The following is a 26,042-nucleotide window of genomic DNA, read 5'->3' on the forward strand; positions in this document are numbered from 1 at the left end:
TTCTTCCACTCTGCCTCACCAATACATAGGGATAGTTGTATACTAGGTTCCCACTTTTACCCACAAGTGTCTCACTTCTTTAATGATGCTGATGATAATGAGGATGATGATGATGATGATGATAATAATAATAATAACATTCTACTAACATAAACTTCCTTTCATTTCTTTTTCTCCCTAAGCCTCTCCCTTTCTCAATCTAGTCATTAACTTCATAAGTACCTCAAATTCCTTTAACTCTATAATCCTACTTTTACTTCGCTTTCCTCCTTTCCCACTCTCAACTCCATAGTTCACCAATTCATCTCCACACTATATCCAATCTCCCTGCCGCAGTTTATTTATTCTTTATCAAATGATAGGACTAGATTACTCACAGTTACTCCCTTTTCTACTTCTACTCAATCACCAAAAATAGTACTATAGGAAACTACACATCCAGACTGATTAAATATAAAATAATTTCATTAAGTATCAATGAAATCAGGTCTTTTCTAATTGGTTCAGTATGTCACTCCTCATTGGTGTTATTCAAAAGTTAGACCTCTCCTCAATACTGCCAGAGCTCTTTCATTCAAACCTGCTCTAAACATACTGATTGTTAATTCAACTATTAATTTACTAGAAAAATTGAGGTCATTTGCGGTTAATATCATCTTCTTCCCTTTTCTTCATTTTAACATCATGTATTAGTGTAGATGTTGTCTTTTTGACAAGGTCAGCCCTTCTACAAATCCTTGATGAACAGGTTGCCCTCACAATCAATCCTACTATCAATAAACTTTAACTTTATGTTCTTTTATGTTTTCTTCCCTACTGCTTTCAAACGTGTGTATATTTTGTTCATTCAAAACAAAATGAAAAATACCTTCACTAAATTCTGCCACCCTTTCAATTGATTATATTTTTCTTCTCCTTTTCATAATTAAAGTCTAAGAAAAATTTTATAAATTCGTTACATCTAATTTCTCTCCTGTGACTTACTATTCAATTTTTTTCCTACTTCATCACTTAACTGAAAATTCTCTCTCCAAAGAAACCATGTCTTAATTTCCAGATATTCTGATCTTTTTTTCAGTCTTTATGTTTCTTGACATTTTTAGTTTCTTTGACAGTGATGAAAACTATGCTGTGGATCATTTCCCCTCTTTAGGTATTCAAAGCACTACTAGTATGTGGCTCATAATGTCATCTTGGCACTTTCTGCCACAAGGCAATACTTTTAATGCCTCATAATTGATTCATTACCTCTCTCACCACTGGAGTTTTCGAAAACTTTCATCTTATTTTAAAATTTATTTTTATTTATAGCATTAAATATTTCCCAATTACATGTAAAAATTAAGACTGATTTCTTTTAAACTTTGAGTTCCAAATTGTTTCCTTTCCATAATCCTCTCCCTTTCCTTGAAGAGAAAACAATATATTGATTATACATGTGAAGCCATGTACATTATATTTCTGTATTCATGTTGCATAAGAAAATATATGAAAGAAAAATAAGATAAATGAAAAATGCTTAAAAAATGTGTTTTAATCTGTTCTCAGAGTACATGAGTACTTTCTCTAAAGGTTGTTAGCATTTTTCATCATTGATCATTTGGAATTGTCTTGAATCATTTTCCTGATTAGAATAGTTAAGTCTTTTACAAATAATCATCACTACACTATTGCTGTTACTGTGTACAAGGTTCTCCTGATTCTGTTCACTTCACTTTGCATCAATTCATATAAGTCTTCTTAGGTTTCCCTGAAACCACCTGCTTGTCATTTCTTATAGCACAATAATATTCCATCACAATCATATGCCACAATTTGTTTAACTATTCCACAATTTTGAGCATTCTTTCAATTTCCAATTATTTGCCAACACAGAAAGATATGCCATAAATATTTTTGTACAAATAGATCATTGTTGTTTTTTTTCATCTCTTTGTGATACGCACCTAGTAGTGGCATGGCTGGGTCCAAAAGTATGCATAATTTCACAATCTTTTGGGAAAAATTCCAAATTTTTATCAAGAAGGGTTGAACTATTTCAAAACTCCACCAACAATGTATCAGTGTCACAATTTTTCAACATCCCTTTCAGCATTTGAAATTTTCCCTTTCTATCATGTTATCCAATATGATAGGTATGAGGTGGAATCTCAGGTTTTAATTTGTGTTTCTCTGATCAATAGTGATTTAGAGCATTTTTATGTGAATATTGATAGCTTTGTTTTATTTTTTTTGTTCTTGGTAAGTAAATTCCCAAATATTTTAAATGAAACATCTTTCTACCTATTCCTTTTTGGATATTAGTAGTATTTAGAAGTGGTGATGATTGGGGCAGTGAGGTGGCACAGTGGATAGAGCACTGGACCAGAATTCAGAAGGACCTGAGTTCAAATACACCCTCAGACACATAACACTTACTAGATGTGTGACCCTGGGCAAGTCACTTAACCCCATTGCCTAGTCAAAAAAAATAAAAGAAATGCTCATGATTTATATGGATTTATTTTCTATCTTGCAACTTTGCTAAATGTCTTTAAAAAGTTTTTGTGCAAACAAAGCCAATGCAGCCAAGATTGGAAGGAATGCAGGAAACTGGGGAAACAATATAGAGTAATTTCCTCTGGTAAAGGCCTAATTTCTCAAGTATATGGGAAATTGAGTATAATTTCTAAGAAAAGAAGTCATTTCCCAATTGATAAATGGTCAAAAGATATGAACAGGTTGATTTCAAATGAAGAAATGAAAGCTATCTATAGTTATATATAAATATTCTAAAAATCACTATTGATTAGAGAGGCACATATTAAAACAGTTCTGAGCTACCACCTCATACCTATCAAATTGGCCAATATGACAGAAAAGAAACATGACAAATGTTGGAGGGGATGTGAGGAAATTGGGAGACTAATGCACTGTAGGTGAAATTGGGAACTGATCCAACCATTCTACAGATAAATTTGGACTATACTCAAAAAGCTATAAAACTATGAATACCCTTTGACCCAGTAATACCACTGCCAGGTCTGTATCCCCTACCCCCCCCCAAAAAAGGTAAAAGATTTAAAAAATGGGAAAGGATGAGAGGATTCTGAGAAGATGGTCGAGTAGGTCAGGAAACTTTTGGCTCTACAAATTTGCTCTATAAAAAAGACAGAGCATCACCTGAGAGCAGCAGAAATAAACACCAGGTAAAGCAGTTGTTTGCCTAAGAGAACTTGGAAACACCCCAGGAAAGACTTGACTTCTGGGGCAGATTTTACAACTGAGTGAAGTACAAATGCCTCCAGGCCAACTTGGCAAAATCAATACAACAAGCCCTACGGGCACGAGGGTTTGGGAGGCAGCCTCAGCCTAAGAAACTTTTATCTCATGGACAGTATGTGGGCAGGATCTAACGGCTGAATAGGATATTGAAGGATTGTCGAGGAGTGCTAAGCACACCCAACTGTGTCCATGGCTGCACTGTCACAGCAGGGGAAAAGGAGCTAGCACATAGCTGGTGAATGTGGTAGTAGAGGGATAGGGACCCTGTGAGCTATGGACACTTGCAGAAGAGAGGACCTCCTGGTTTCAGTTCCAGGGCACAGAGAACAGTTGTAGTTTTTAGCCACCAGAGTGATGGCAGAGAGTAAGATCATTTATATGACTTGTGGCTCTAGTCATGGTTTAGGAGTAGAGAGACTACTTAAGGTAAAGCCCTGGGATAGACCTCAGAAAATAACAGTAACAGTGAGAAGGAACTGAAGCTTGGGGAATTCCTCCAAATAATTCAGGAGTAGAACTTGATCACACTAATAATAATAATAATAATAATAATAATAATAATGCAAAACAAAATATAAGTGAGGAAGCAAAGGAGAAAGAATACAATCATAGATAGCTACTATGGGGATAGAGAAGATGTGACTTCATATTCAGAGGAAGTTAATGGAGCTAAAAAAAAAAGCTACTCTTTTTTCAATGAGAAATCTCAAATAGTCCCAAGCACAAAAAGATTCCCTACAAGAACTTAAAAGTGACTTTAAAAATTAAATAAGAGAAATATGGGAAAAATTAGAAAAAAATGAGAGCAACTCAAGAAAATCAAAAAACTTATGAAAAGAAAGTCAACCAATCTGAAACCAAGAATCAAAGACTTAAGGAAGAAAATAATTCCTTGAAAACAGAATTGGGCAAAGGGGAAGCTAATGACATTTTAAACATAAAGAAATAATAAAACAAAATCAAAAGAATAAAATAATAGAAGAGAATGTGAAGCATCTCATCAGAAAGACAGCTGATTTGGAGAGCAGATTGAGGAGAAATAATAATAGAATATGCAGGCTGCCTGGAAATTATGACAAAAGAAAGAATCTTGATACACCATTACAAGAAATTATTAAGGACAATTGCCCTGAAGTTCTAGAACAAGAAGGCAAAGCAGAAATAGAAAAAATGTCTATTAATAAATGCCTGAAATAGATCCCAGGAGGAAAACTTATAGGAAAATTATAGTCAAATTTCAGAGCTTCCAGGATAAGGACAAAATACTGGAAGCAACAAGGGAAAAATAAACAATTTAAACATCACGGAGCTACAATAAATATTACAAAAGATTGAGCAGCTACTAAGTCAAAGGACCATAGGTCTTGGAATACTATATTTTGTAGAGCAAAGGAGCTGGGGTTATAACCAAGGGTAACTTACCCAGAAAAGTTAAATATAATATAATCCTGGATTCCTGGATTAGAGAGAGAGAGAGAGAGAGAGAGAGAGAGAGAGATACTTTTGGGTGTTTGTTACAAAAATAACAGAACTAAAGGGAAAATTCAATGTACAACATTCAGGAGGAATATGAAGTAAATATTGAGGACCAATTTTAAAGGACACAATAAAGTCAAATTGATTACTTTTTACGTATGAAAATATTATGTTATTTTTTACTGTCATTTTTATTGAGGTAGTCTGAAAGAAAGACTTGTACTGAGCTAAATATAATGTGGTGAGTAAAATAATGAAATAGTATAGGGAGAGATAAAAAGGAGCAATTATACAAATGAGGCAAAAAAAGGAGAGAGATACAGACGAAGCTAGTAGGGGGAGGAAGGTGGGTAGGGCTGAAACGCTACTCTCATCAGGAATGGGTTGAAGATGGAACAACATATATATCTAGAAGGGTACAAAGTCTTCTGAATTCAGAAAGATAAAAAGGACAGTAAGGGGATAGGGTGAGGGAGAGGATAAGGGAGGAATTTTTGGAGGGATGGGTACAAAAGCAAAAGAAAGCTAGAGGAGAGAAGGGGGATAAGAATAGGGTGAGAAGGACTGTGAGGGAAAATAGGAAGAAGATAAATATATAACAAGTAATTATAGTTTGGAATATGGATGGGATGAATTTATCTATAGGGTAGAAAGTGATAGCAGATTAAAAATATTAATTCAACAATATGTTCTTTCAGAAAATGTTATAAAAGTGATAGAAAAACAAACACAAAAAGGGTGAGGAGTAGAATTTATTATGTAAAAAAGCAGATATAGTAATCATGATCTTAGACAAAATTGAAGCTAAAGTAGATTTGATCAAAAGAAAAAAAACAAGAAAACTACAGTATATGTCAGCCATACTATTCAATATTGTTTTAGACCATTTAAAATAACTAGACAGTATAAAATACTTGAGAGTACATCTACCAAAATAGACACAAGAACTATACAAACATCAACATAAAATATTTTTTATACAAATGAAGTAAAATTTAAATAATTAAAGTAGGATTTACTATTTAAGTATAGGTAAAATCAATACAAAAATAATAATTTTACCTAACAAATAGATTGATGTAATGCTGTCATAGTCAAATTACTAAAAATTATATTTCTCAGTTACAATGTCGTTTTTTGGAAGAACAAAAGATCAGAAACTTCAAAGAGACCAGAAGAAAGAAGATGAAAAAGAAACAAATTAAGTAGTATCAGACCTTAAAACATATTATAAGGTGAGAGCATTGTGATTGGGTTGGAATATTACTGTGGTACAGGAAATTATAAGTTAATTGAATTAGAAAAGTTTGAAATGATTTGGACTTATGAAGGAGGATCATGTCCACTTTCAGAGAAACAGATTAAATGTGGAGATAAACAAGGTATGGACTAACATATATGTGCATGAATGCATATGCAAAAATGTATATGTGTCTATGATCATAACTATGTATATATGTCTGTATAGATTTATATATAAGTATGTATATGTATGTGTGTACACATATGTATATGTGTGTGCATGTGTATATGTGTGTACACACACAAAACAAAGATGGATAGCTTTGAATAAAATGAGAAGCATTTATTATATTATACAGGATTTCTTGAAGTGGAAATTTATTGTTTTATATTGAATCCTCTCCTATATTCTGCTGTGTAGAAGGCAATGTTAGCTATTTTCTTCTTTTTTTGTATTTAAATTATATATATGTGTGTGTGTGTGTGTATGTGTGTGTGCATGTGTATGTATGTATATATTCTCTTATAGTTTCTTCTTTTGGATATAAGTTCTATATATAGATATATTCTCTTATATTGTCTTATTTTGTATTTAAGTTCAATGCACATATAGTGCACACACACACATATACACATGCACACATACATATATATGAAAAGGACCTATATGTACAAAATGTTGTGAACAGCTCTCTTTGTAATGGCAAAGAATTCAAAATTGATGGGATACTCATAAATTGATGAATGACTGAACGCATTGTAGTGTATTATTGCAATATAATACTATTACACTATAAATGACAAGCAGGATCCCTTCGGAAAAATCTGAAACACTTATATAAACTGAATCAAAGTGAAGTGAACAGAACCAGGAGAACACATTAAAAGCAATATTATATGATGATCACCTGAAAAGGACTTAGCTAGTCTAAGCAGCAATACAATGACCTAAGACAATTTCAAAGGATTCATGACGAAAAATTCTTTCCAGTTCAAGAGAAAAATGGAGTTTGAATGTATATTGAACTGTACTTTTTTTGGTTGGGGTCTTTTTGGTCTTTTTTGTTATAACATGAGTAATATGGAAATATGTTTTACATGACTGCACATGTATAATTTATATTAAATTGCTTACATTCTGAATTAGGGGGAGGGGACAGAGAGAGGGAGATAATTAGGCACTCAAAATTTTAAAAAACGAATGTTAACATTTTACATGCAATTTTACATATATACACATGTGTGTATATATGTGTATGCATATATGCACGTATGTGTATGTGGTTATATATGCACATACACAAACACACATGTACATATATACATATATGTGTCTGTTTTGTGTATGTATATGTATATGCATACATATACACACACATGCACATATACACCTATATACATACATGCATGCATGCATGCATATATGCATGCATGCATACATACATATATACATATATAATTTTTAAAAGCATGGGCACCACAGGTCTAGGATAAGGGGTTGACAAAGTTGGAAGCAATGACCTGTGATCTTCAAGAGAAAATTTCTCTTGTAAATCCAACATGTCTATGGATTCCAACAAAGGAGACTGGGTAAATGACCATTTCAGTTCAACAGAGCTAATTCTTTAACCATTTATTTGGCACTTCCCTAGATAAGCTGGAAAACATTTAGTTTATTTAATGGATATTTGAGGAAGAGAGACTTCAATTTAATAGTGATGGAATCGCATTGTAGCAGGCTCACAACTATGACATATATATTTCTCTGCTGTTTTCTTATTTTTCCAGCTTCTTGTCTTTGAACTTAATATTAAAGTTGGGCTCTGTTCTTGAGAGAGGAGGAGCACTGTCCCAAGTTTCAAGCTTTTTTTTTTTTTAATAACTGGTGTTTTTCATTGTTAGTTCTCAGTTCTAGGACAGTTGTCTCCTGTACACTTTTTCTGACCTAATGCCAGATCCCCTTACCATCATGTCTTAAGAACTCCTGAAGCTGCCACCACCAAGTTACAACACAGGCACTGAATACACATGGGTTCCAAGCTAGCCTCCATACACATGTTGTAGACCTCTCCTTATGACCTCCTATGTTTCATGCTAGAAAAATGTCTCACCCTGAGCTTTTTTTTTATTCTGCCACATCAATAGTGATAATCAAAACTATTTTGATAAACTCAAATTTCATTTGATGTGGTATTTTATTTTTTAACAAGTTTATTTTTAGCTTTCAACATTCACTTCCATGAAGTTTTGAATTTGAAATTTTCTCCCCCTCTCTCCCTTTCCCCCTGCCCAAGATATTTGTGCAATCTGAAATACACTCATATTTAATATATTTTCACATCAGTCATGTGGCAAAGATGAATTAGAACCAATAGGAGGAACCAAAAGAAAAAAGAAAAAAAAGAGTGAGAGAAAATAGTAAGTTTTGATCTGCATTCAGACTCCATAGTTCTTTGTCTGGATGTGGATAGCATTCTTCACTATGAGTCTTTTGGAGTTGTCTTAGATTCTCACATTGCTGAGAAGAACTAAGTCTATCAAAGTTAGTCATTGCACAATTTTGATGTTACTGTGTATAATGTCCTCCTAGTTCTTCTTTCTTCACTCAGCATTAGTTCATGTAAGTCTTTCCAGGTTTTTCTGAAGTCCATCTGCTCATCATTTCTTATGGAACAATAGTATTCCATTGCATTCATACATCACATTTTTTTTCAGCCATTCTCTAATTGATGGGCATCCCCTCAATTTCCATTCCTTGGCCACCACAAAAAGATCTGTTATAAATATTTTTGTACATATGGGTCTTTTCCCCATTTTTATGATCTCTTTGGGATAGAGACCTAGACGTGGTATTGCTGGGTCAAAAGGTATGCACATTTTCCTAGCCCTTTGGCCATAGTTCCAAATTGCTCTCCAGAATGGTTGGATCAATTCACAACTCCACCAACAATACATTAGTGTTCCAATTTTTCCACATTTATCATTTTCCCATTTTATCATGTTAGCTAATCTGATAGGTGTGATGTGGGACCTCAAAGTTGTTTTGATTTGCATTTCTCTAATCAATAGTGATTTAGAGCATTTTTATATGACTATAGCTAGTTTTAATTTCTTCATCTGAAAACTACTTTTTCCTATGTTTTGACCATTTAGCAATTGGGTAATGAATTGTATTTTTATATATTTGTCTCAGTTCTCTATATATTTTAGAAATAAGGCTTTTTTCAGAGACACTGGTTGTAAAACATTGTTTCCCAGTTTTCTGCTTGTCTCCTAATCTTGGTTGCATTGGCTTTGTTTGTGCAAAAACTTTTCAATTTAATGCAATAAAATTATGAATGTTGCATTTCATATTTTCTATCCTTCATTTGGTCATAAATTCTTCTTCTCTCCATAAATCTGACAGGTAAACTTTTCCTTGCTTTCCTAGTTTGTGTATAATATGAACCTTTATACCTAAATTGGGCACTCATTTTGACTTCATCTTGATAAATGGTATAAGATGTATGTCTATTTCTGGTTTCTGCTATACCATTTTCCAGTTTTCATAGCAACTGTTAAATAGTGAGTTCTTATCCCAGAAGCTGTAGTCTTTGGACTTATCAAATAGTAGATTACTATAGTCATTGACCACTGTGTTTTGTATATCTAACCTATTCCATTGATTCATGACTCTATTTCTTAGCCAGCACCAAATAGTTTTGATATCACTATTGCTTCATAATACAATTTTAAATCTTGTATGGCTAGCCCACTTTCTTTCACATTTTTTTTTCATTAATTCCCTTCATATTCTGGTCCTTTTATTCTTCCAGATTAATTTTGTTATTTTTTCTAGCTCTATAAAATAATTTTTGGTACTTGGATTAGTATGGCCCTGAATAAGTAAATTAGCTTAGGTATAATTGTCATTTTTACTATATTAGCTCAGACTACTCATGAGCAACTGTAATTTTTACAGTTATTTAGATCTGACTTTATTTGTGTGAAAAGTGTTTTGTAATTGTGTTCATATAGTTCCTGGGTTTTTCTTGGCAGGTATACTCCCAAATATTTTATGTCTACAGTAACTTTGAATGGAATTTCTCCATCTTTTGCTGTTGTGCTTTGTTAGTAATTGAAGTTTTATTTTAAAGTTGTTTGGTGGGGAATGTTGGATGAGTATGACTGAATACTTCCTCTATTGCCCCATCTTGACTCTGACTCCCTTTTCAACTCTCTTCAGACTTCACATAAATCCTCTTTCTCCACCCTGGCAAATGAGAAACTTCTCTCATATTTACTGAAAATTAAATGACTTCTCAGTATGATCACTCTCTTTTCCCCCTTTTCACTTCATACTATGTGCCTCCTGCCACTTTTCTCTTTCACTCCAGTTTCACATGTGAAGGAAGCCTTTCCCCTTACCATAGCTAAATCCTTTACACAAGCAAGTGATCCTTATTTTTCTCTCTCCCTCCTGTTTTGTCCCACTGAAATCCATCCACAGAGCTAGCAAAGTAACTTGCTTTAAATGCAAATGGACCATTTCTCTTCCCACCTCGACAATCTCCAGTGACTTTCTATAGACTCTCAAGCAGAAATAATAAATGGATACAAAAATATAAACAAATGGATAAAAAGCAAACAAATAAATAAATGGAATAAAATTAAGGAGCAAAACATGTTATATATACATATGTGTGCATGTGTGTGTGTGTGTGTGTACATACACATATATATTTGATCCCCTACTGTAGTCGAATAAATTGTCATTTGTTTGAGAATTGGAATTTTCTTCTCTTAGGTTCAGAATATTCACTTAATAAAAGGATGTTTATTGATTGACTGAATAAATTGGTCATTTTAAAATTACTGAAATGTTCTTATGTATAAATATTCACATACATGTATATATGGAAAAGCACAAAAGATAGCATAAGCAATAGTGTCCTAGTCTTAGACCTACAAAAGTGAGTTTAAGTACTGCCTCTGACACCTACTAACTGTGTGACTTTGGGCAAATTATTTATTATCTCAATGTTCTAAATAACTCTGTAAGACTTCAAATCATCCTATCACCATTAGTGGAGTACATTTTTATTTTTTTTTTTACCATGTGTGGCACTGTTCAGATTAATTACATAAAATATTTTGAAAACTTTAATACTATTCTATCACCCAAAGAATAAAATCATATATACTTAAACTAGTATCTATTTGTGTACATATCTGAGAGGGAATATAAATTTTGAAATATAAAATTAAAGGAAAAAATAAATAATACACTAGGAAATATTATTTGATCTTGAGTTTGTTTTGCTTTTCATTTGCTTTTGGATATATTAGTAACATCTGGATTTTTTAGCACCTGAATGTCATCTTATAAATATCAGCTATCATACTGCATCATATACTGGTGACTGAACATATGACATTGAGTTTAGGGTGCAAGATTCAGAATGAATTTTACTTATGTAAATTGCACCTCTGTTACTTATTAACTAGGTGACTATGAGGCACTCACTTAACCTCTCTCAATTTCAGTTTCTTCATCTGTAAAATGGGGGTAATAACTCTACCATCTCCCTCATAGTTTTATGAGACATATCATATGAAGTGCTTTGAAAACTTCAAAGTGACCTGTAGTGTGATAATACTAATACTACTACTACTAATAATAATAATAACAATAACAATAATAATAATTATTATCAATGCTTATTTGAGCTTTCTGTATATTTTATTCAAAATTAATTTTACTCAATTATAGTATTTCATTAGATCTACAATCTTATGACTCAACTGATAAAGGTACTACTTACATTTTGCTCTCTGTATTATTTTTCATTTTGAGTTTGGGATTGTGGATAATTTTGTGTACAGGTGGTGTTTGGAAAAATATTTTCAAAAGTAAGGTGGGATGAAACTCTTTCTGAAAATATAAGACAAGTAAATTTTTTACACCCCCCCCCAAATTCCCTTGTTTTATTTCATTTGTAATATCCACTTGCTATGCTCTTCATCTTTGGTTCTATAATCTCTTACCAACTTTAAATTTAAACCATTTCATGGTGGTGTATCCTTGAAAATGGTTTTACAACAAAGATTTCGTTTCTTTAGTACAATTCTTTGTCCTGGTTTTTACCTCTATTCCTTTGATTCAAAACCCTTGCTAAAGCACTTTGACTGCTATTTATTATGGTGACAGGGCTTCTTGAATAAATTTGTGAGCAACAGAATATTCTTCTGTTTTCCTGTCCACCTCTGAATCTTCTCTATTCCATTTCATTTATGTTTCTGTAAAATACAAATTTGTCTTTCAAATATAAAACAAAACACCCAGAGTCTAGATGTTATAGAAAAAAATCTCATATTTTCAGATACGTGTACCCAAATAGTGTAACAAGACCAATAATCTTAGAAGTTTTTCCTGACAGTTCTTATGTCATTTCCCTTTCATCTGCTTTTTTCCTCAAGCATCCTTCTTTTTAAAAATTAGATCTATATCCATAAATAAGTTAGTTGCAATAGATGGATAAAATAGTAGTTCCCCTTTTTCTCCAGACTGTCTAGTTGGACATAGTAAATATCTATAGCTTTAGGAGTACAAAAAAATTATATATATATATATGAATAAACATACAGTCATGAATATACATATATACACATATGTGTGTTTATATATGTATATGTGTATACATACATATACATATACACACACTCATCCATTTGACCCATTTATGTGTTACTTAGTGGCCTTTTTGCCATTCACAAGTAAGTCATGATTTTCTCAGTGCACAAGTGATGTCTATATCTGATTAATGTGTCAAACTGTAACCCAGATTCCAAGTTTAGTTTTCTTGATGCTTGTTACTTCCTGAGCAAGGAGGAGATTTTAGGCAGGATAACAGAGATAAAAAGAAGATATGTTGATCAATATTGAATGTTCTCTCTAAACTGTCTTTGGCATCTAGGCTCAGCAGAATAGTCATAATGCAGGTCTTTTGCTGCTAATAATAGCCTCTTCTCTTCATAGTTCTCATCACATTTTTCTCCCTCCTTCCTCCTTTTCTACTAGCATTAGTCCCAACCTTTTTCTGTTTTGGATGTCCTCTGACATCTGATCTGAGTTTCTTTCATAGCTTATTCCTCCACTACTATTTCCCAAGTTACCACCCTTTTATCTCCCACAGCCATGACGGTTTTTATCTTCACAATATGTCTAGGCATCTCCACCATTTCTTGGATCAATGGTTGTCAGCCCTGATCTTTGTGTCCTCAAGAGCTTGCAGACACCAAAGTGAATGAATATTCATGCTTCAAAGTTCTCCAATGGCATGTTGAGAAGACACTAATGTACAAAAGCCTTGAAAGTAATTGTTTAACATCTTAAGACTCACAATGTTATATTCTATTGACTTCTCCAACACAAAGATTATTTTACTTTTTTCTTTCATTTACGTTCATAAAAAAACTTTTTTTAGTTGTTTGGAAAATGGAAAATTTTGAATTGTATGAATTTTTGTTATCTTAATGTTTTTAACTGTTTTTTTTAATTTCCTTTAGCATTTTTAAATTTTAAGTCACACATTTTTCTTCACTTCGGTAGATTCTATAAACCATTTTGTTGACAGGGTGGTCTAAATGGACCAATTTTGTAATACAAAATTTAACCAATATATTATTTTAGATAGTTTCATACATTATACTAAATTGATCTATAATATACACACTTTTTTGTGTCAGAGTGCATTTGGAGTGACAAAGAATGTGACAAAATTGTTTCAAAATTATTTAATGTTAACTTTTTAGCATTTGAAGATGGAAAAATATGCACCAGTATAAAAAAAAATTTGAACATGATTATCTCAGTTTTACTAAACAACATTTAGTGGTTTTAAAAAGTATAATCGGAAAACAGACTTCAGGAGAAAGATTGTTTTGCTTTTCAAAATATTCTCAAAAGACAACTACCAGAGTAAATTCACATTATTCAAAACATAAATGGTTTTTGTACTGGTAATAGCTTTGTTGGTCCACATTTTCATAGATCAAAATTATTTATTTATTTTTGGAGGCAATTAGGATTAAGTGATTTGCCAGTGTCACATAGATAATAAGTGCCAGAGGCCGGTTTTGAACTCAGATCCTTCTGACTCAGGGCCAGTCCTCTATCCACTATACCACGCAGCTAACCCATTGGTCAAATTTAAAAGACAGACCTAATCACCCAAAACCCTCCATATTTTTTCTTCTTCTTTTGTGTGATATCTCCATGATGAAATTATTAAGTCCATCATCCTAATCTTAAACTTCAGAACCTGTACAAATTTCTTCATTCATTGGCCTGTCATTCTTTTAACTATGTGCTTGAGAACTGGTTAATTTGATTTGCTTAGGTCACTTTAAAAAAAAAAAACAAGTATTTATTAAGGTTTTCCTTCTATGCGCTTTACAAATTTCACTTCATTTGATCCTCGCAATAATCCTGGGCAATAGGTATTCTTATTATCCTAATTTTATGGTTGAGTAAACTGAAATAAAGATTAAGTGACTTTCCCTGGGTAACATAGTAAGTGTCTGATGTTATATTTTAAATCAGGTTTTACTGTTTCGGTGCTCTATCTACTGCATGACCTAACTGTTCACCCTCTTACAATCAGGTGTCAGATAGTAACATGAATTATTTAGTTCCCAGTCTTTCACTATAGAAAGTATTGTAATGAATCCTTTCTTTTTTTTTTGTCAGTCTCTACATACTGCTAAAAGGTAAAGAACTCTGGACTGCATATTTCACTTTTACTCATTTACTTTTCGTAAGGTAGGTACATCATTAGAGTGATTGATTTACTGTTCTCCAACCTACTTACAATAAATGATAAGAGAACCAATCAATCTGTCATGTTTATAGACCTTAGAATAACTGTAGAGAAGTTTTACATACTATGGTTATGTTTTAAAAGAATCCTTCTTGCTTAGGGTCAAGGAAATTTGGCTATGTTTCACTGGTCATCTATAAATTATCAATCCTAAAACAAGTTCCTCCTATGGAGGAACTGTCAGGTGATGAAGAAGACTAGTCTTTCAACTTGGCCTAGTTTTCTTCTCCAACCTCCACCCCTAATATATACATACTTTTGACCAACAGAGGACCTTGGGTACTTTAAAGCTTTACACAATTTTGGAGTTCTCATTTTAAAATTGATGTCTGAGAAATATCCTGGGTCAACCAGCAGATGACAGTATCTTCATTTAAATCCAAGAAGAAATTGCACATAGATTCAAATTTCCAAACAGATCCCAGGAAAGAGGCAACATCATGCATAAGAAGAATTTCATGAGTATTTCACCAATGGGGGAAAAGGATATCCAGTAACCAAAAGTTGTGTATTACCCATTTGCCACTTTTATTTTCTAAACCTTGGCTCACCTTCACTTGTACTTCTCTGTGTACTTGTATGGAGATGTTTAGGGGATGATGTTTTATACCAATTATTCTTATAGTACCACCTTAGCAAGTATTTATTTCAAAAAGCTACTTAAGGTCAGGAAACATTGATCCTCAACTGATGATCTTGAGGACAAGCATAAAAGAAGAATCTCAGATAATGGCATTTGAGTATCACCTTCACTTCCTGAGGGGTATTATTTTTTATGTGTTATTTTCTTCAGGACTTTTTTGTGCCTCTTTTACTAAGTTTGTCATTATCTTTTCATAATTTTCTTCCAAAACTCTCATTTCTTTTCCCATTTTCCTTTCTACCACTCTTCTTTATTTCCTTAACTTTTCCAGTAATTCTTGTTGAGATTTTGTCCAATTAATATTTTTTTTTGAGGCTTTGGTTATAGTTGCTTCACATTGTTTTCTTCCGAGTATATTTCTTGATCTTCCCTGCTACTACTATAGGTTTTCTTAATAGTCAAATTCTTTTCTGTTACTTGCTCATTTTTCCAGCTTATTTCTTGATTTTGAACTTTATGTTAAATTTTAGCTCTACTCACGTTGGGGTGGGGAGGAACTATCTGAAGCTTGATTGTTTTTGTGCTGCTTTTTTTTGAGCCAATTATGTTGGTCTGCAAAGTTTCAGTGCTTTCAAGGTGTTGTGTTCTGGAGAAAGGTATGGGTATTGCTCTTTTGGTATGTGCTCTAATTTTTACAAGGGAAGGGGCCCTGTTCCCTTGAAGCCCCAAGCACTAGTGCTCCTTTCAACCCTGGAAATATGATTCAGAACTCCTTATGGTAAATATAGTTATGAATAAACTTCAACTGTACTTGCTGTCAGCAAGGGGCCTCCTATAATCTCTTTTTGACTAGTTGCCTAATCCTCTTACTCTCTAAGCTGACACCTCATGAATATGTTTTCACTGCCACCAGTGTTGCAGCTGCCTCCAAGGCCCAAAGCTTGTGTGGTTGCCATTCTCTGGTAAGGACTGTAACCAGGTGTCACAGACTTCTCCTGCCTACTTCTTATCTTAATCTAGAGAAATGTGTCCTTCTGACCTTTAGTTGTCTCTGTTTAATTTTATGAGTTATTTTAATGTTGTTTAGAGGGAAATATTAGGAAAGTTCATCTGAGTTGCTGCCTACATTCCACCATCTTGGTACCCAGGGTTGACCTTATTCTAAACATTTTGATGAGTGATTAAGATAAAGACATAAATGACATTATCAGGAAACAAATTTTAATGTCAGCACCCCTCAAAAAAGATCTTGATAGGCTAGAACATGAATTTAAATCAAGTAAGATAAAATTTATTTAAAATACATAATAAGTTTGTAAAGATCTCAACATAAACCACCTCCCAGAGAGCAAAGATGAAAGGCCTAGAAAAGGTTTGCTTCTTTTTATCAAATAAGTTGGAATAGAAAGGATCAAGTATTGGCTAACCATTTCTATATTTAATAGTGAAAAGCATCACTTTTCTGTGTCTCTATTCCTCTATTTCCATTTTCATCTCCATCACTATCTCTACCATCTCAATGTATGTCTGATCAATGTTCCACCTAAGTAAGACCCCAGAACACCAAAACTTTGTTCATTTGCTCTACCCAAAGAGCTTTATTTATTTAATAAAAATTAAGTGCTAGCAAGATGCTGAGTAGAGAAATCACTTAACCTAATTAAAAAAACACAAAAATGAATTTGACCTAATACAACAGACAGTCACAAAAACTCTCCATCATTTACCATAAGCATATATATGGTACATCTGAGTTATAGTTTAGTTCTGTGGGAGCCAGTAATTTTGAGGAGGAAATCATTCATCTCTTTATGATTGATAGTATATTCCCATCAGATAAAAAGGAATGTGGATTTGCTAGAAAGTTAACTTTATCTTTTGTACCTTTACAATTTACCAGTCTCAAAGAATCAGTGAAGTACAAGGCCCAGATTTGGTACTCAATGAAATTCCCTCTACTTTGTTGCTATTGAGTATGTTTATTTCTTTCTCACCCTCATCTCTGCTGTCCTTGTTCCTTCTGGGTGTCTTTTATCAAGTTTCCTTCTCTATTGAGGCTTCCTCTCATCGAGGCTCAATCTCACTAGACTCTCTCTTTATGAGACTCTTTCTCTGAGAACTATATGATACAAAAACCTGCAAGACATCCTTTTTCCATTGATTTCTACTGTAGTTTTTCAGTCTCTTTTTTTTTGGAATAAATTTCTTGGTGCACCTCACTCCCTGTATAATATCTGTTGCTCTCTCCTTCTTCCAATGTAGCACAAAATCTCTTTTCTGTATGTCATAATCCATCTGTTCTTTGTTATATCTAGAAAAAGATAATTTATTTTACTGCTTTGGGAGTTCCTTATGAATATAGTAGTAGGAGATGGGGGTGAGAGGGAGAAGGACCAACTACATGTTTGTGACAAATTTTTCTAGTAGGTTTTGATCCTAATCTTGTAGCATGATAAAACATTAATGTTATCATTTTTCTACAAGCTATATTTAAGTCTTTTCTTCTTTATTTATTTCCCTGAAGAATATGTTCTTGAATTGTAGTACTTAATCCCTGTACTTCTTCCATTGTCATAGTTTAATATTTCAACTGGTCAGAGAAATTTCCCATAGAAAACAAACCCTGTCTTACTCTTCAGTGTTGCACATATTTTACATTTTATTCATTCTGGACATTAGAAAAATGTTTGAGATCATCACATGATTAATTCAGCTGGGAAAATTAAAATTAATTATAAATATGACCCATAAGGGTACAGTAACCCAATAATTTTGCAATGATAAATTTTGTTACTGCTTTTCATATTTACAGTGAGAATAGCATACATAGTATTTCTTGATCGAGGTTCAAGAGTTAGTATGGAATACAAAACCTAGTTCCTCTTCATATCTCTACATGTTTATTTTTTAATGTGTGTTTTGTGTCCTAGGAAATAAAAATATCTTTTCATCTATTCAGGGAAATACATATTTTATTAAATGCAAAACAAAACAAGCAGAGTTATTTGTCAGCAAAATATATATTTACTGGTCAGTAATCATTATGGGTGTTTTTCTGAGGTGTTTTTAAAGGAATGAATGGTTTACCTGGAGTGCAATTATACTATACTAACACCAGTTATGTTCACTATTTTGTTAGCAACAGCTCATATGTAGCTGCAATGTATCTATTTATGCCAATAATTGGGTTATGGTATAATTTGAGTAATGCTTTATTTACCAGATTGCTTTCAGAATTTCCTTCTGAGGTAATATTGTGATACCATATTCTGTAGTTCTAATATGCATTGCAAGACAAGAAGGGAAAAGTGGAGGATAGGATGGTGACTCTAATATTTTGTAGTATAATCTGGTCATATTTACATGATACAGAAGAATTATCATGAATATAGAGTTACCTGGGCAATATAAAAATTAAACATAAAATTCTACCCTGCAAATGAAAGAACATTTCTCAATTAAATTATGTAAATGAATGTGATATGAGGTTAAGTAGCTATAGGACATATTGAGGTCTACTCAGTACTTACTGGCACATGAGCACACCTTAAGAAAGAATTTTGACTAGACACACTGCAAAGATGAGAATAATGGTAACAACTGAAGTCACATTTGTTGTGAATTACATATATGTGTATATGTATATATTCACATATGTGTATGTGTGTTAATGTACAGCATAACTGATTATGAAATACTCTTGGAGTTATCTACACTAAAAACAATTAATTGTAAAAACTCCAAGTACCATGCATGCATTACCAACACTGAACAGATTATGGAGAAAGCATAGGAGTTGCAGAAAAAAAAATCTACTTTTGTGTCATTGACTACACTGAATCTTTTTACTGTGTGGATGTGGATTGCAACAAATTGTGGCATGTCTTCAAAGAGAAAGAAGTAATTACTTGTATGCAGGCCAAGAAGCAACAGTTAGAACCAAACATGGAACAACAGATTGGTTCAAGATTGGGGAAGGAGTACAACAAGGATGTATTTTTTTCCCCATATTTGTTTAACTTACATGTAGGGTACATCATGTGAAATGCCAAACTGAATGATTCAAAAATCCAGAATTAAGCACACATACAATAAATATGTATATATGTAGATATAGGTATATATGGGTGTTTGTGTATCTATATATATGTGCGTGTGTGTGTCTATGTATATATATATATATGCATATGTACACATTTTCAATTATGTGTTATATGTCATTTTCTTTATTTAATCCCTTTTTTTTGTGGCAATCAGAGTTAAGTGACTTGCCAGGATCACACAACTAGTGTCAGAGATTGGATTTGGACTCAGGTCCTTCTGACCCCAGGGCTAGTGCTCTATTCACTGCACCACCTAGCTGCCACAATGTCACATTTTCAGAATGCCAGTCCCACTATATTTATAGTGGGGCACATTTGCCAGGCAGAATTGAATGGGAATGATGAAGCCATATTGGTCTATTAAAATATATTTTTATTAAGACTTCCTGAAAGGAAAGATTCATATTTTATCATATCCCAGAGGTAAGAGTCAAGCTAAGACCACTTTCTTAGCATATCTATATTTAATTTAAATAGATGTCACAGAATCCTTTTTACTTTCTTTAAAAATAAGTAATAATTGGTTATACTCCATCTGACTCTTCACAATTCTCTGAGGTTTTGCTAAATTATACTCATAGTTCTTTCAGTCCAGACTTTTCAAAGAAGAGGGGAAGATGATGTAAGCTGTTTTTGGCAAATGCATTATGCAGAAAAGGTTATTGAACTGCTTCCAGCTGAGCCAGAATATCTAGCCTTGTTCTACCTTGTAAAAACAAATGCATACATGAAGATTTCCCCATTGTACTGAATAAGCCTGCCCAACCCACACAGACTACAGCTCTTCCTCAGAACCTTTCCTAATGATCCCCTACACAGCCAGACCGGAAACTCAAGACTCTTTAATATTCTACCCTCATTATTCTAATTTTCTATAATTTAACAACTTCTCATATTATTCTTAATGGAAAAGTCATGCAATATTGAGCAGTAACTGCTGTTAATTTCCTGCTGTATATCATTTGCATTTTTTGTTGCTGGTGGAGAGTAATTAACATGCTCTAATTATCATACTGATTGTCTTCTTTAGCTTATGAGAATATAGTCATCTCAACCCTCGTTGATCTTACAATAGTATATTTTATTGCTTCCAATAATAGTATCCTGGGATACACAAAACTTAAATTTTTACTGAAAAATTGTGTGATCCAGCAGTAACATGTTTTCTAAATGGTTCAATTTGGAACACAATAATGAAAGATTTTATAGCTCCTATCAAAAACATGGAGTCTTATTTCTGCAGTGCTATTATTTTAGTGAAGAGATTGCAGTTATTTTATACTATTATCACAAGAGAAAATGTTTCCTTGTATTCCATTTAGATTTTGTCTTCTATTTCTCTATCTTCCCAAACATTTAAGTAAACACATACATTTATCTATGAATATATTTACAAGCAAAAAGAAAAAAAAAGCTTATTGTCAAATATTTTAGATGTTAGAAATATCTACAAAATCATGGATTTTCAATATAAAAATCCATGTTTAATCATTTCTGTTCAACTACCAATCCCTAGTAAAAATGTAATGAAAAAAAAGAAAAAAAATCTCAAGCAAGAACATGATATTTTTGAAAGGGTATTTCATTGTCTAAAATGTTCATTGTCTTCAATGGCAGAGTACAAAATATATTATGTTCTTAGGGACTACTTTAATTAAAGATTAAATTTATTTGCAAATGTCTTTATTTTTAATGGATGTGTCTCATTGAGGTCAAGATAATCCAAAATTCTCCCTTTCTTGGGGAAGTAAGATTCTTTTTCACATTCACCTCCAATTGTCCCCTGTCAGAGATGTAAGACTGAGGTAGAGGACGGACAAAGAAAAAAAATGAGGAAATGACCAGCAAGAGGTGTCCTAGATCTGAATCTTTAGTATTTGAGTGATGAAGATTAGCTACTTTTCATCAACAGTGAGATCAAGAACAAGGAGAAGAAATGAGCATAGACTGAACAAAGAATTTTTATTAGACTCGGGAATAAATTTGATTGTTCCATCAACTCCCTCCTAAAATCTAGAAGGTGAATAACTATCTGGAAAAAGGTTTGGTGCAGTCAATCTTGAATGAAAGGGGACAGGAGGTGGCTTTAATGATATTTTAAGCTTTGTTCCTACTCTTTAAAAATTTGAAGTTTATTAGAAATGCAGGAATTAGATTGAGTTTTAGGTTGATAAGCATTGTAACTGGACCAATGACCAGTAATTCTGTTAACCCCCATACTTAAGCCCTGAAGAAGCACTTATTGAAATGAGCATTTCATGCATTCTGCTGGAAAAAAAAAGACAATGGCGGCTAGATGCCTCAGTGAGAGTGAGGCCTAGAGTAAGGAAGACTAGTTCAAATCTGGCCTCAGACACTTACTAACTGCATGACTCAGTTAAGTCACTTAACCTCTGTTTGCCTTAATCCCGTGGTAAAGAAAATGACAACCCACTCCAGTATCTTTGCCAAGAAAACACCATGGACAATACTGGCATGTTATAGTCCACAGGGTCACAAAAAGTCATACATGACAGAAAACTTGCACAACAAAAGTAATAGCAAAAGATACTTTTATACATTACATAGTATTTTCTGCTGACTCCATCCAATAAAGTAGATAATCAAATGCTGGATAGGATTTGGTTAAAATCTGAATCACAATTTGGTATTGTATTTCAGACTTGTTCCTTTATCAAATTCCTCTGTATTTAATTGTACCTGTCATACTCTTCTCATAACCACCAATAGATTGTGAGATCATTGAAGGCAAATACTTTTTTTTTTGTCCTTGCATTTCTTTTGCCTACCAGAGTGTCCTGTAAATAAAAGATGCTTAACTAAAATATGATGATTTTAATACCTTTAATATATACTTCTAGAGACAAAAAAAAAACTTACTCTGTTTCCTTGAAAATAAGCCTTCCATATATTTCTTTTCAGTAGACCATTCAAACATCCTCTTATCTATCTCAACTTTGAAGAACCAAGGGCTGTATTATAAGTTCTGAACCAAGTATTACTAGGAAAGATCATTTCATACTATACTCCTATTTTTCAGGCCTATTTTTTAACAAAAGTTTTAGGCTTCTGACTCATGTTCAGACTGTGGTCTATATGACCCCTGTAATTTTTTTCCTGACAAATTTTTTATCCCTGACTCTAGACATTTATCATCTAGTGGGTGAGCACTTATTTTATTTTCTGTATATTATGCTCTTGTCTCTTGAGTTATTTTGTATCATTTATTAGTGAAAGTTAATAGGACAGCCAGATAATTTCGTAAGACTCCTTTGCCTATTTTTATGAATTGTTTATATAGTACTGGAATTAATCGTTCTTTACTTGTTTGGTAGATTTCACTTGTGAATCCATCTAGTCCTGGGTATGTTTTCTTAGGGACCTCATTGATGGATTGTTCCATTTCTCTTTCTAAAGATAGGACTATTTATTTTGGCATTCATGTTAGATTTATTTTTGTAGGCACTACAAGTGTCCCACTGTTAATCTGACATGACTAGCAGTCATTCTCTCCTTCCCACTCTCAACATAATAATAAGAATGATAGTAACTACCAACAAACACCTTGTAAAGCAGGGTTCTTAACTTCATGTTTGTGTGTGTGTGTGAACCCACTTGACAAGTATAGTGATATGTGTAGATTCCTCAGAATAATCTGTAGAATTAAAAAAATGATTTTTATCTAAATAAAATTGTATTTTTCACCATTGAAATTCACAGATATCCTGTAATCTATCTGCACAGTGCAGAATAGGACCCTTTGCTCTAAGGGATACAGAATCACATTTTAGTGAAAACTGATATTCCTGTGCAAAACAATTGAAACAGCTTTTAATCTTCCCAAGTGTCCAACTTTTAGGAGACTGGAGATTTGATACCTGAGACATGGTGTCTAGAAGCAAAGATTTGAGCTTTTAATGGTAAAAGGTACTTCATTCCATTGTTTGGGCATCTTGCTGTTAATATTTGCAGCCCTCTTCAGGACCCTGAACCTTTCCTCTTCCACTCTTCTGCATTTTCAGAGACTCCAGATGATATTATGTGACTGACAAATTGTGCTATTTTCACATTTATCAGACTTTTCTTTTCCCTCTATAGTTGATCACATATGCTTAGTGGCAAAGCTGTTTTTACCTCTTCAAATTACAATTTTTAAAAATTCAAACCAATCAGTAGGTGGTTCTTGCTCACAGCATAGAAGTTAAGCAATTGATACTTTCAGGTCTCTACCAATCACTGTCTCTACCAATCTTGAACCAGTATTGCAAATGCCCTGAGTGACTGAAATTGACTGTACATGTAAGATTTAATGATTCTGACATTGAACATACAGAAGGAACTGAATATGACTTTTCTAATAAAATGAATACCCTTTTGATTCAAAATAATTTAATGACAATGTCTTCAATCAAATGATGGTTTATCTGCTAGCTGTATTCCCTACATTACTTTTCCTGTTCTAATCTCAGAAAAACAAATCAATTTGTTTTATTTGAAAATACACTTAAGAATGAATATAGCTGAGATTTTAACAGTTGTTTTCCTCTACAAATCATGCACAATCACTGTAGAATGGTTTTTATAATGTGGAGTCTCAGCTAAATTAATTTCACAAAGGATCATGGGTTAAATACAAATCATGATCTGGAATATGAAAGGTCATGTTGAGTCAGAAGCCTCATTTGAAACTATGACTTTTATAACACTGAAAACTTATTTCCGTTCTGAATTATTCATCAAAATTATTATTCAGGAATGTTGGTTATTGTCTACTAAAGTTTTCTCTCTCTTTATATGCAAAAAATAGAATTTAGAGGCATATAGCTATAAAAGGTCATCTGTTAAAAGAAGTATCTGAAATCTAATAAAAAATGTGAAGGGAAATACTACATGGGGAATGAAATGTTGTTACATAAATAATTTTCAATACATTGTGCTAGATTTTGAATCTCTCCTTTTAACTTGCAAAACATCATTTCAGATAGTTTGCAGTTTTCAATCATTGTTTTAATAATAAATTAAAATTAAAATATGGAGAAAGAAACAGAGAGATAAAGAGAGAGACAGAAAGAGAGACAGACAGACAGACAGACAGGCAGAGACAGAGAGAGTTAATTTCTGGTGCTATGTTCACAAAAGCTATTTCTCACTACATCCACTTATTAAAATTTTTAATGGCACTTAATCTCCTTGTAATAAATGACAAAAAACAGGGTAGGTTAAAGTAAGCATTTTTTTCACTTATTTTATTCTTTTTGTAATCTGTTTCTTCTGTCATAACTGTAATAGCATATGTATAATCTATGCCAAATTGCCTACCATTCTCATAAAATGGATGGAAGGGGAGGAAGGAAGGGAGAAAGATTTGGAAATCAAAATCTTGTAAGAATCAATATTAAAAATTGTTTGGGCATGTAACTGGGAAAATGCTATTAAAATAAATATTTTGTATCACTATCCATTAAGAAATTGGACTATAATTTTGATTCTTTGTTTTTCTCTTTCTGGTGCAGGTATCATCATCATATGTGCATCAAGGAAGAAATTTGGTAGGACTCCTTTGCCTATTTTTATAAATTGTTTATATGGTATTAGAATTAATTGTTCTTTACTTGTTTGGTAGAATTCACTTGTGAATCCATCTAGTCTTGGGTATATTTTCTTAGGGACCTCATTGATGGATTGTTCCATTTTTCTTTCTAAAGATAGGACTATTAAAGTATTCTTTAATTAGAAATTTTTAATTTGTTCTTCTTTTAGGTTTTTTTAGTTTGGTTTTGTTTTATTTTAGTTTCATGCTCACTTCATTTGTCTGCTCCCCCCCCCCAACAATATACACATTTAGAGATATAAATCTAAGTACTCTTTTGGCTGCAGTCCAGAATTTTTGGTATGTTGTCTCATTGTTTTCATTTTCTTTATTGAAATTAGTTAGATTGTTTCTATGATTTATTCTTTAACTCAATCATTCTTTAGAATTAGATTATCTAGCTTTTAATTAAATTGTAGTCTATGCTAACACAGTACTTGACTGAATATAATATTTATTGCCTTATGATCTGAAAAGAGTACATTTGGGTTTTTTTGCTTTTCTGCATTTGATTTTGAAGTTTTTAAAGTACTAATAAATGGAAAATTTCTATGAAAGTGACATGTAAAGAAAAATTCACACTCTCTTCTACTAATATAACATTTTCTGCAGAGGTCTCTCATATCTAACTTTTCTAAGAAATTATTCATCTCCTTGCCTACTTTTTTATTTATTTTATTATTAAAATTGTCTAATTCTGAGGGGAGAAACTTGAGGTCCCCCATGAATATAGTTTGACCAAATATTTCCTCCTATAATTTGTTTAACTTTAAAAAATTGGAGGCTGTGCCTTTTGGTGTATATATGTGTTGTATTGATATTGTTTAATTGTCTACAAAACTGTGACCAGGTGTCTAGCTTCCCTGCAGCCACATGTCCTAATGCTCCTCTTTACACTGCAGCTGTGACCTGGAGTTACACAA

Source organism: Vombatus ursinus, unplaced genomic scaffold (assembly GCF_900497805.2).
Source record: "Vombatus ursinus unplaced genomic scaffold, bare-nosed wombat genome assembly UNPS02009835.1, whole genome shotgun sequence".
Classification (NCBI taxonomy): Eukaryota; Metazoa; Chordata; class Mammalia; order Diprotodontia; family Vombatidae; genus Vombatus; species Vombatus ursinus.